This window comes from Nothobranchius furzeri, unplaced genomic scaffold (assembly GCF_043380555.1).
Source record: "Nothobranchius furzeri strain GRZ-AD unplaced genomic scaffold, NfurGRZ-RIMD1 Scf029, whole genome shotgun sequence".
In the NCBI taxonomy this organism is placed as follows: Eukaryota; Metazoa; Chordata; class Actinopteri; order Cyprinodontiformes; family Nothobranchiidae; genus Nothobranchius; species Nothobranchius furzeri.
This window is the reverse complement of record NW_027223046.1, coordinates 907,987-919,993: the sequence shown is the minus strand read 5'-3', so window position 1 is coordinate 919,993 and position 12,007 is coordinate 907,987.

Here is a 12,007-nt window from a genome sequence, read left to right as displayed (position 1 = left end):
ATTTAAAGTAGTCCAGTTACACATTTGTGGGCTTATAACTTGGTTTCTGAATGTCCTAGAGAGATCAGGTTTGTTTTAGTGTACTCCTATCAACAGCCCCCATTTCCCCAAAAAGGACTGGAGTCATTAGCACTTATGGTTTTTAAATGGCACCCAGAATTATGTTGCACGAAGCACAATTTCACATCATTCTGGGTTCATTTGTGTGAAAACAAGGTCCATTCAGGCTGAAACGTTACAAGAAGGTAGAATCTATTGAGTTGTAAGTGATCTGAACGTTTCATGATGATTGCACATTCCTATTGGGGATCAAACCATGTACCAAAGGTCACCGGATCTGGTGTCAATTTAAAGAAGTAGTCCAGTTACACATTTGTGGGCTTATAACTTGGCTTATGAATGTCCTAGAGAGATCAGGTTTGTTTTAGTGTACTCCAATCAACAGCCCCTACAACCACAAAAAGGAATAGAGTCATTAGCACTTATGGTTTGTAAATGGCACCCAGAATTATGTTGCACGAAGCACAATTTCACATCATTCTGGGTTCATTTGTGTGAAAACAAGGTCCAATCATGCTGAAACATTACAGGAAGGTAGAATCTATTGAGTTGTAAGTGATCTGAACGTTTCATGATGATCGCACATTCCTATAGGGGGTCAAACCATGTCCCAAAGGTCACCGGGCCTGGTGTCACTTTAAAGAAGTAGTCCAGTTACACCTTTGTGGGCTTATAACTTGGCTTCTGAATGTCCTAGAGAGGTCAGGTTTGTTTTAGTATACTCCAAGCAACAGCCCCTACAACCACAAAAAGGAATGGAGTCATTAGCTCTTATGGTTTGTAAATGGCACCCAGAATTATGTTGCACGAAGCACAATTTCACATCATTCTGGGTTCATTTGTGTGAAAACAAGGTCCAATCAGGCTGAAACGTTACAGAAAGGTAGAATCTATTGAGTTGTAAGTGATCTGAACGTTTCATGATGATAGATTTTCCCTAAGGAGGTCAAACCATGTCCCAAAGGTCACCGGATCTGGTGTCAATTTAAAGAAGTAGTCCAGTTACACATATGTGGGCTTATAACTTGGCTTCTGAATGTCCTAGAGAGATCAGGTTTGTTTTAGAGTACTCCAATTAACAGCCCCCATTACCCCAAAAAGGAATGGCGTCATTAGCACTTATGGTTTGTAAATGGCACCCAGAATTGTGTTGCACGAAGCACAATTTCACATCATTCTGGGTTCATTTGTGTGATCACAAGGTCCAATCAGGCTGAAACGTTACAAGAAGGTAGAATCTATTGAGTTGTAAGTGATCTGAAAGTTTCAAGATGATCGCACATTCCGATAGGGGGTAAAACCATGTCCCAAAGGTCACCGGGCCTGGTGACACTTTAAAGTAGTCCAGTTACACCTTTGTGGTCTTATAACTTGGCTTCTGAATGTCCTAGAGAGATCAGGTTTGTTTTCGTGTACTCCAATCAACAGCCCTCATTACCCCAAAAAGGACTGGAGTCATTAGCACTTATGGTTTTTAAATGGCACCCAGAATTATGTTGCACGAAGCACAATTTCACATCATTCTGTGTTCATTTGTGTGAAAACAAGGTCCAATCAGGCTGAAACGTTACAAGAAGGTAGAATCTATTGAGTTGTAAGTGATCTGAATGTTTCATGATGATCGCACATTCCTATTGGGGGTCAAACCATGTCCCAAAGGTCACCGGATCTGGTGTCAATTTAAAGAAGTAGTCCAGTTACACATTTGTGGGCTTATAACTTGGCTTCTGAATGTCATAGAAAGATCAGGTTTGTTTTAGTGTACTCCAATCAACAGCCCCTACAACCACAAAAAGGAATGGAGTCATTAGCACTTATGGTTTGTAAATGGCACCCAGAATTATGTTGAACGAAGCACAATTTCACATCATTCTGGGTCCATTTGTGTGAAAACAAGGTCCAATCAGGCTGAAACGTTACAAGAAGGTAGAATCTATTGAGTTGTAAGTGATCTGAACGTTTCATGATGATCGCACATTCCTATAGGGGGTCAAACCATGTCCCAAAGGTCACCGGGCCTGGTGTCACTTTAAAGAAGTAGTCCAGTTACACCTTTGTGGGCTTATAACTTGGCTTCTGAATATCCTAGAGAGGTCAGGTTTGTTTTAGAGTACTCCAATCAAAAGCCCCCATTACCCCAAAAAGGACTGGAGTCATTAGCACTTATGGTTTTTAAATGGCACCCAGAATTATGTTGCACGAAGCACAATTTCACATCATTCCGGGGTTATTTGTATGAAAACAAGGTCCATTCAGGCTGAAACGTTACAAGAAGGTAGAATCTATTGAGTTGTAAGTGATCTGAACGTTTCATGATGATCGCACATTCCTATTGGGGATCAAACCATGTCCCAAAGGTCACCGGGCCTGGTGTCACTTTAAAGAAGAAGTCCAGTTACACCTTTGTGGGCTTATAACTTGGCTTCTGAATATCCTAGAGAGGTCAGGTTTTTTTTAGAGTACTCCAATTAACAGCCCCCATTACCCCAAAAAGGACTGGAGTCATTAGCACTTATGGTTTTGAAATGGCACCCAGAATTATGTTGCACGAAGCACAATTTCACATCATTCTGGGTTCATTTGTGTGAAAACAAGGTCCAATCAGGCTGAAACGTTACAAGAAGGTAGAATCTATTGAGTTGTAAGTGATCTGAACGTTTCATGATGATCGCACATTCCTATAGGGGGTCAAACCATGTCCCAAAGGCCACCGGGCCTGGTGTCACTATAAAGAAGTAGTCCAGTTACACATTTGTGGGCTTATAACTTGGCTTCGGAATGTCCTAGAGAGATCAGGTTTGTTTTAGTGTACGCCAATAAACAGCCCCTACAACCTCAAAAAGGAATGGAGTCATTAGCACTTATGGTTTTTAAATGGCACCCAGAATTATGTTGCACGATGCACAATTTCACATCATTCTGGGTTCATTTGTTTGAAAACAAGGTCTAATCAGGCTGAAGCATTACAGGAAGGTAGAATCTATTGAGTTGTAAGTGATCTGAACGTTTCATGATGATAGCACTTTCCTAAGGGGGTCAAACAATGTCCCAAAGGTTACCGGGCCTGGTGTCAATTTAAAGTAGTCCAGTTACACATTTGTGGGCTTATAACTTGGCTTCTGAATGTCCTAGAGAGATCAGGTTTTTTTTAGTGTACTCCAATCAACAGCCCCCATTACCCCAAAAAGGACTGGAGTCATTAGCACTTATGGTTTTTAAATGGCACCCAGAATTATGTTGCACGAAGCACAATTTCACATCATTCTGGGTTCATTTGTGTGAAAACAAGGTCCATTCAGGCTGAAACGTTACAAGAAGGTAGAATCTATTGAGTTGTAAGTGATCTGAACGTTTCATGATGATTGCACATTCCTATTGGGGATCAAACCATGTCCCAAAGGTCACCGGATCTGGTGTCAATTTAAAGAAGTAGTCCAGTTACACATTTGTGGGCTTATAACTTGGCTTATGAATGTCCTAGAGAGATCAGGTTTGTTTTAGTGTACTCCAATCAACAGCCCCTACAACCACAAAAAGGAATAGAGTCATTAGCACTTATGGTTTGTAAATGGCACCCAGAATTATGTTGCACGAAGCACAATTTCACATCATTCTGGGTTCATTTGTGTGAAAACAAGGTCCAATCAGGCAGAAACGTTACAGGAAGGTAGAATCTATTGAGTTGTAAGTGATCTGGACGTTTCATGATGATCGCACATTCCTATAGGGGGTCAAACCATGTCCCAAAGGTCACCGGGCCTGGTGTCACTTTAAAGAAGTAGTCCAGTTACACCTTTGTGGGCTTATAACTTGGCTTCTGAATATCCTAGAGAGGTCAGGTTTTTTTAGAGTACTCCAATTAACAGCCCCCATTACCCCAAAAAGGACTGGAGTCATTAGCACTTATGGTTTTTAAATGGCACCCAGAATTATGTTGCACGAAGCACAATTTCACATCATTCTGGGTTCATTTGTGTGAAAACAAGGTCCAATCAGGCTGAAACGTTACAAGAAGGTAGAATCTATTGAGTTGTAAGTGATCTGAATGTTTCATGATGATCGCACATTCCTATTGGGGGTCAAACCATGTCCCAAAGGTCACCGGATCTGGTGTCAATTTAAAGAAGTAGTCCAGTTACACATTTGTGGGCTTATAACTTGGCTTCTGAATGTCATAGAAAGATCAGGTTTGTTTTAGTGTACTCCAATCAACAGCCCCTACAACCACAAAAAGGAATGGAGTCATTAGCACTTATGGTTTGTAAATGGCACCCAGAATTATGTTGAACGAAGCACAATTTCACATCATTCTGGGTCCATTTGTGTGAAAACAAGGTCCAATCAGGCTGAAACGTTACAAGAAGGTAGAATCTATTGAGTTGTAAGTGATCTGAACGTTTCATGATGATCGGACATTCCTATAGGGGGTCAAACCATGTCCCAAAGGTCACCGGGCCTGGTGTCACTTTAAAGAAGTAGTCCAGTTACACCTTTGTGGGCTTATAACTTGGCTTCTGAATATCCTAGAGAGGTCAGGTTTGTTTTAGAGTACTCCAATCAACAGCCCCCATTACCCCAAAAAGGACTGGAGTCATTAGCACTTATGGTTTTTAAATGGCACCCAGAATTATGTTGCACGAAGCACAATTTCACATCCTTCTGGGTTCATTTGTGTGAAAACAAGGTCCATTCAGGCTGAAACGTTACAAGAAGGTAGAATCTATTGAGTTGTAAGTGATCTGAACGTTTCATGATGATCGCACATTCCTATTGGGGATCAAACCATGTCCCAAAGGTCACCGAATCTGGTGTCAATTTAAAGAAGTAGTCCAGTTACACATTTGTGGGCTTATAACTTGGCTTCTGAATGTCCTAGAGAGATCAGGTTTGTTTTCGTGTACTCCAATCAACAGCCCTCATTACCCCAAAAAGGACTGGAGTCATTAGCACTTATGGTTTTTAAATGACACCCAGAATTATGTTGCACGAAGCACAATTTCACATCATTCTGTGTTCATTTGTGTGAAAACAAGGTCCAATCAGGCTGAAACGTTACAAGAAGGTAGAATCTATTGAGTTGTAAGTGATCTGAATGTTTCATGATGATCGCACATTCCTATTGGGGGTCAAACCATGTCCCAAAGGTCACCGGATCTGGTGTCAATTTAAAGAAGTAGTCCAGTTACACATTTGTGGGCTTATAACTTGGCTTCTGAATGTCATAGAAAGATCAGGTTTGTTTTAGTGTACTCCAATCAACAGCCCCTACAACCACAAAAAGGAATGGAGTCATTAGCACTTATGGTTTGTAAATGGCACCCAGAATTATGTTGAACGAAGCACAATTTCACATCATTCTGGGTCCATTTGTGTGAAAACAAGGTCCAATCAGGCTGAAACGTTACAAGAAGGTAGAATCTATTGAGTTGTAAGTGATCTGAACATTTCATGATGATCGCACATTCCTATAGGGGGTCAAACCATGTCCCAAAGGTCACCGGGCCTGGTGTCACTTTAAAGAAGTAGTCCAGTTACACCTTTGTGGGCTTATAACTTGGCTTCTGAATATCCTAGAGAGGTCAGGTTTGTTTTAGAGTACTCCAATCAACAGCCCCCATTACCCCAAAAAGGACTGGAGTCATTAGCACTTATGGTTTTTAAATGGCACCCAGAATTATGTTGCACGAAGCACAATTTCACATCATTCCGGGGTTATTTGTATGAAAACAAGGTCCATTCAGGCTGAAACGTTACAAGAAGGTAGAATCTATTGAGTTGTAAGTGATCTGAACGTTTCATGATTATCGCACATTCCTATTGGGGATCAAACCATGTCCCAAAGGTCACTGAATCTGGTGTCAATTTAAAGAAGTAGTCCAGTTACACATTTGTGGGCTTATAACTTGGCTTCTGAATGTCCTAGAGAGATCAGGTTTGTTTTAGTGTACTCCAATCAACAGCCCCTACAATCACAAAAAGGAATAGAGTCATTAGCACTTATGGTTTGTAAATGGCACCCAGAATTATGTTGCACGAAGCACAATTTCACATCATTCTGGGTTCATTTGTGTGAAAACAAGGTCCAATCAGGCAGAAATGTTACAGGAAGGTAGAATCTATTGAGTTGTAAGTGATCTGAACGTTTCATGATGATTGCACATTCCTATAGGGGGTCAAACCATGTCCCAAAGGTCACCGGGCCTGGTGTCACTTTAAAGAAGAAGTCCAGTTACACCTTTGTGGATTTATAACTTGGCTTCTAAATATCCTAGAGAGGTCAGGTTTTTTTTAGAGTACTCCAATTAACAGCCCCCATTACCCCAAAAAGGACTGGAGTCATTAGCACTTATGGTTTTTAAATGGCACCCAGAATTATGTTGCACGAAGCACAATTTCACATCATTCTGGGTTCATTTGTGTGAAAACAAGGTCCAATCAGGCTGAAACGTTACAAGAAGGTAGAATCTATTGAGTTGTAAGTGATCTGAACGTTTCATGATGATCGCACATTCCTATAGGGGGTCAAACCATGTCCCAAAGGCCACCGGGCCTGGTGTCACTATAAAGAAGTAGTCCAGTTACACATTTGTGGGCTTATAACTTGGCTTCGGAATGTCCTAGAGAGATCAGGTTTGTTTTAGTGTACGCCAATAAACAGCCCCTACAACCTCAAAAAGGAATGGAGTCATTAGCACTTATGGTTTTTAAATGGCACCCAGAATTATGTTGCACGATGCACAATTTCACATCATTCTGGGTTCATTTGTTTGAAAACAAGGTCTAATCAGGCTGAAGCATTACAGGAAGGTAGAATCTATTGAGTTGTAAGTGATCTGAACGTTTCATGATGATAGCACTTTCCTAAGGGGGTCAAACAATGTCCCAAAGGTCACCGGGCCTGGTGTCAATTTAAAGTAGTCCAGTTACACATTTGTGGGCTTATAACTTGGCTTCTGAATGTCCTAGAGAGATCAGGTTTTTTTTAGTGTACTCCAATCAACAGCCCCCATTACCCCAAAAAGGACTGGAGTCATTAGCACTTATGGTTTTTAAATGGCACCCAGAATTATGTTGCACGAAGCACAATTTCACATCATTCTGGGTTCATTTGTGTGAAAACAAGGTCCATTCAGGCTGAAACGTTACAAGAAGGTAGAATCTATTGAGTTGTAAGTGATCTGAACGTTTCATGATGATTGCACATTCCTATTGGGGATCAAACCATGTCCCAAAGGTCACCGGATCTGGTGTCAATTTAAAGAAGTAGTCCAGTTACACATTTGTGGGCTTATAACTTGGCTTATGAATGTCCTAGAGAGATCAGGTTTGTTTTAGTGTACTCCAATCAACAGCCCCTACAACCACAAAAAGGAATAGAGTCATTAGCACTTATGGTTTGTAAATGGCACCCAGAATTATGTTGCACGAAGCACAATTTCACATCATTCTGGGATCATTTGTGTGAAAACAAGGTCCAATCAGGCAGAAACGTTACAGGAAGGTAGAATCTATTGAGTTGTAAGTGATCTGGACGTTTCATGATGATCGCACATTCCTATAGGGGGTCAAACCATGTCCCAAAGGTCACCGGGCCTGGTGTCACTTTAAAGAAGTAGTCCAGTTACACCTTTGTGGGCTTATAACTTGGCTTCTGAATATCCTAGAGAGGTCAGGTTTTTTTAGAGTACTCCAATTAACAGCCCCCATTACCCCAAAAAGGACTGGAGTCATTAGCACTTATGGTTTTTAAATGGCACCCAGAATTATGTTGCACGAAGCACAATTTCACATCATTCTGGGTTCATTTGTGTGAAAACAAGGTCCAATCAGGCTGAAACGTTACAAGAAGGTAGAATCTATTGAGTTGTAAGTGATCTGAACGTTTCATGATGATCGCACATTCCTATAGGGGGGTCAAACCATGTCCCAAAGGCCACCGGGCCTGGTGTCACTATAAAGAAGTAGTCCAGTTACACCTTTGTGGGCTTATAACTTGGCTTCGGAATGTCATAGAGAGATCAGGTTTGTTTTAGTGTACGCCAATCAACAGCCCCTACAACCTCAAAAAGGAATGGAGTCATTAGCACTTATGGTTTTTAAATGGCACCCAGAATTATGTTGCATGAAGCACAATTTCACATCATTCTGGGTTCATTTGTGTGAAAACAAGGTCTAATCAGGCTGAAACGTTACAAGAAGGTAGAATCTATTGAGTTGTAAGTGATCTGAAAGTTTCAAGATGATCGCACATTCCGATAGGGGGTAAAACCATGTCCCAAAGGTCACCGGGCCTGGTGACACTTTAAAGTAGTCCAGTTACACCTTTGTGGTCTTATAACTTGGCTTCTGAATGTCCTAGAGAGATCAGGTTTGTTTTCGTGTACTCCAATCAACAGCCCCTACAACCTCAAAAAGGAATGGAGTCATTAGCACTTATGGTTTTTAAATGGCACCCAGAATTATGTTGCACGAAGCACAATTTCACATCCTTCTGGGTTCATTTGTGTGAAAACAAGGTCCATTCAGGCTGAAACGTTACAAGAAGGTAGAATCTATTGAGTTGTAAGTGATCTGAACGTTTCATGATGATCGCACATTCCTATTGGGGATCAAACCATGTCCCAAAGGTCACCGAATCTGGTGTCAATTTAAAGAAGTAGTCCAGTTACACATTTGTGGGCTTATAACTTGGCTTCTGAATGTCCTAGAGAGATCAGGTTTGTTTTCGTGTACTCCAATCAACAGCCCTCATTACCCCAAAAAGGATTGGAGTCATTAGCACTTATGGTTTTTAAATGACACCCAGAATTATGTTGCACGAAGCACAATTTCACATCATTCTGTGTTCATTTGTGTGAAAACAAGGTCCAATCAGGCTGAAACGTTACAAGAAGGTAGAATCTATTGAGTTGTAAGTGATCTGAATGTTTCATGATGATCGCACATTCCTATTGGGGGTCAAACCATGTCCCAAAGGTCACCGGATCTGGTGTCAATTTAAAGAAGTAGTCCAGTTACACATTTGTGGGCTTATAACTTGGCTTCTGAATGTCATAGAAAGATCAGGTTTGTTTTAGTGTACTCCAATCAACAGCCCCTACAACCACAAAAAGGAATGGAGTCATTAGCACTTATGGTTTGTAAATGGCACCCAGAATTATGTTGAACGAAGCACAATTTCACATCATTCTGGGTCCATTTGTGTGAAAACAAGGTCCAATCAGGCTGAAACGTTACAAGAAGGTAGAATCTATTGAGTTGTAAGTGATCTGAACATTTCATGATGATCGCACATTCCTATAGGGGGTCAAACCATGTCCCAAAGGTCACCGGGCCTGGTGTCACTTTAAAGAAGTAGTCCAGTTACACCTTTGTGGGCTTATAACTTGGCTTCTGAATATCCTAGAGAGGTCAGGTTTGTTTTAGAGTACTCCAATCAACAGCCCCCATTACCCCAAAAAGGACTGGAGTCATTAGCACTTATGGTTTTTAAATGGCACCCAGAATTATGTTGCACGAAGCACAATTTCACATCATTCCGGGGTTATTTGTATGAAAACAAGGTCCATTCAGGCTGAAACGTTACAAGAAGGTAGAATCTATTGAGTTGTAAGTGATCTGAACGTTTCATGATTATCGCACATTCCTATTGGGGATCAAACCATGTCCCAAAGGTCACTGAATCTGGTGTCAATTTAAAGAAGTAGTCCAGTTACACATTTGTGGGCTTATAACTTGGCTTCTGAATGTCCTAGAGAGATCAGGTTTGTTTTAGTGTACTCCAATCAACAGCCCCTACAACCACAAAAAGGAATAGAGTCATTAGCACTTATGGTTTGTAAATGGCACCCAGAATTATGTTGCACGAAGCACAATTTCACATCATTCTGGGTTCATTTGTGTGAAAACAAGGTCCAATCAGGCAGAAATGTTACAGGAAGGTAGAATCTATTGAGTTGTAAGTGATCTGAACGTTTCATGATGATTGCACATTCCTATAGGGGGTCAAACCATGTCCCAAAGGTCACCGGGCCTGGTGTCACTTTAAAGAAGAAGTCCAGTTACACCTTTGTGGATTTATAACTTGGCTTCTAAATATCCTAGAGAGGTCAGGTTTTTTTTAGAGTACTCCAATTAACAGCCCCCATTACCCCAAAAAGGACTGGAGTCATTAGCACTTATGGTTTTTAAATGGCACCCAGAATTATGTTGCACGAAGCACAATTTCACATCATTCTGGGTTCATTTGTGTGAAAACAAGGTCCAATCAGGCTGAAACGTTACAAGAAGGTAGAATCTATTGAGTTGTAAGTGATCTGAACGTTTCATGATGATCGCACATTCCTATAGGGGGTCAAACCATGTCCCAAAGGCCACCGGGCCTGGTGTCACTATAAAGAAGTAGTCCAGTTACACATTTGTGGGCTTATAACTTGGCTTCGGAATGTCCTAGAGAGATCAGGTTTGTTTTAGTGTACGCCAATAAACAGCCCCTACAACCTCAAAAAGGAATGGAGTCATTAGCACTTATGGTTTTTAAATGGCACCCAGAATTATGTTGCACGATGCACAATTTCACATCATTCTGGGTTCATTTGTTTGAAAACAAGGTCTAATCAGGCTGAAGCATTACAGGAAGGTAGAATCTATTGAGTTGTAAGTGATCTGAACGTTTCATGATGATAGCACTTTCCTAAGGGGGTCAAACAATGTCCCAAAGGTCACCGGGCCTGGTGTCAATTTAAAGTAGTCCAGTTACACATTTGTGGGCTTATAACTTGGCTTCTGAATGTCCTAGAGAGATCAGGTTTTTTTTAGTGTACTCCAATCAACAGCCCCCATTACCCCAACAAGGACTGGAGTCATTAGCACTTATGGTTTTTAAATGGCACTCAGAATTATGTTGCACGAAGCACAATTTCACATCATTCTGGGTTCATTTGTGTGAAAACAAGGTCCATTCAGGCTGAAACGTTACAAGAAGGTAGAATCTATTGAGTTGTAAGTGATCTGAACGTTTCATGATGATTGCACATTCCTATTGGGGATCAAACCATGTCCCAAAGGTCACCGGATCTGGTGTCAATTTAAAGAAGTAGTCCAGTTACACATTTGTGGGCTTATAACTTGGCTTATGAATGTCCTAGAGAGATCAGGTTTGTTTTAGTGTACTCCAATCAACAGCCCCTACAACCACAAAAAGGAATAGAGTCATTAGCACTTATGGTTTGTAAATGGCACCCAGAATTATGTTGCACGAAGCACAATTTCACATCATTCTGGGATCATTTGTGTGAAAACAAGGTCCAATCAGGCAGAAACGTTACAGGAAGGTAGAATCTATTGAGTTGTAAGTGATCTGGACGTTTCATGATGATCGCACATTCCTATAGGGGGTCAAACCATGTCCCAAAGGTCACCGGGCCTGGTGTCACTTTAAAGAAGTAGTCCAGTTACACCTTTGTCGGCTTATAACTTGGCTTCTGAATATCCTAGAGAGGTCAGGTTTTTTTAGAGTACTCCAATTAACAGCCCCCATTACCCCAAAAAGGACTGGAGTCATTAGCACTTATGGTTTTTAAATGGCACCCAGAATTATGTTGCACGAAGCACAATTTCACATCATTCTGGGTTCATTTGTGTGAAAACAAGGTCCAATCAGGCTGAAACGTTACAAGAAGGTAGAATCTATTGAGTTGTAAGTGATCTGAAAGTTTCAAGATGATCGCACATTCCGATAGGGGGTAAAACCATGTCCCAAAGGTCACCGGGCCTGGTGACACTTTAAAGTAGTCCAGTTACACCTTTGTGGTCTTATAACTTGGCTTCTGAATGTCCTAGAGAGATCAGGTTTGTTTTCGTGTACTCCAATCAACAGCCCCTACAACCTCAAAAAGGAATGGAGTCATTAGCACTTATGGTTTTTAAATGGCACCCAGAATTATGT